Raw genomic sequence first — 1,007 nt, forward strand, 5'->3', positions numbered from 1 at the left:
TAACCATCTGTAACAAGATCTGACGCCCTCTTCTGGAGTGTCTGAAGACAGCTACAGTGTAATTACATATAATAAATAAATAAAGCTTTAAAAAAAATGAAACTTGAAGGACTGGAGAGATGGCTCAGTGACTGCTCTTCCAGAGGTCCTGAGTTCAAATCCTAGCAACCACATGGTGGCTCACAGCCATCTGTAATGGGATCTGATGCCCTCTTCTGGTGTGTCTGAAGACAGCTACAGTATGCTCATATAAAAAAAAATTAAAGAAAAAAGAAAATTGAGTCAAGTAGAGCAGCAATTGTATGTGTGTGTGTGCATGTGTGTACACACATGTGTATGTATGTGTGCACATGTTTGCATGTATGTGCTTGTGTGTAGTGTTTCAGGCATCTCTTGAGGTTGTGTGGTGTGACAGCCTGTTAAGTACAAAACATGCACACTGTGTGTACAGAGCCACAGCTGCAGTGAAGTCACATGGTAAAACCCTGGGCAGCACTGGCAGTCAAACCTGGGGTGGTTATGTGTTGATTTTGAATTAATTTTCAGTCATCATGTGTCCAGAACACTTACTTTTGCAGACCCCATATGTAGTTAGATGAGTCCACTCAGTCGTAGAAGCTGGGTTGTTATTAACCAGTGTGATTGCTCCGCTCCCTATGACATGCATGCAGTGTGTTGTCCATCTGTCACCTGACATTTATACCCCATTCTCTATGGTCCCTTTGGCAAAGTTTAGGACTGTAGCCTTTAACCTGGGTCACTGCCTTGGCTCCTGTGCCATTCATGAAGTGACAAGGATGTGTCTCTGTCCTGTCCTGGTGGCTCTCAGGTCACCATCCTTTATTATCTGTCTGGTGGGAGGACTCCTTGGGTACACAGTTGATGTCTCCAGAGTGACACTTTGGAAGGTACATCGTGTCAGCCACCCTTCTACAGATGGGGTTTCCTTTTTTTTTTTTTCCAAGACAGGGTTTCACTCTGTAGACCAGGCTGGCCTCGAACTCAGA

This window comes from Mus pahari, chromosome 7 (genome assembly GCF_900095145.1).
Source record: "Mus pahari chromosome 7, PAHARI_EIJ_v1.1, whole genome shotgun sequence".
In the NCBI taxonomy this organism is placed as follows: Eukaryota; Metazoa; Chordata; class Mammalia; order Rodentia; family Muridae; genus Mus; species Mus pahari.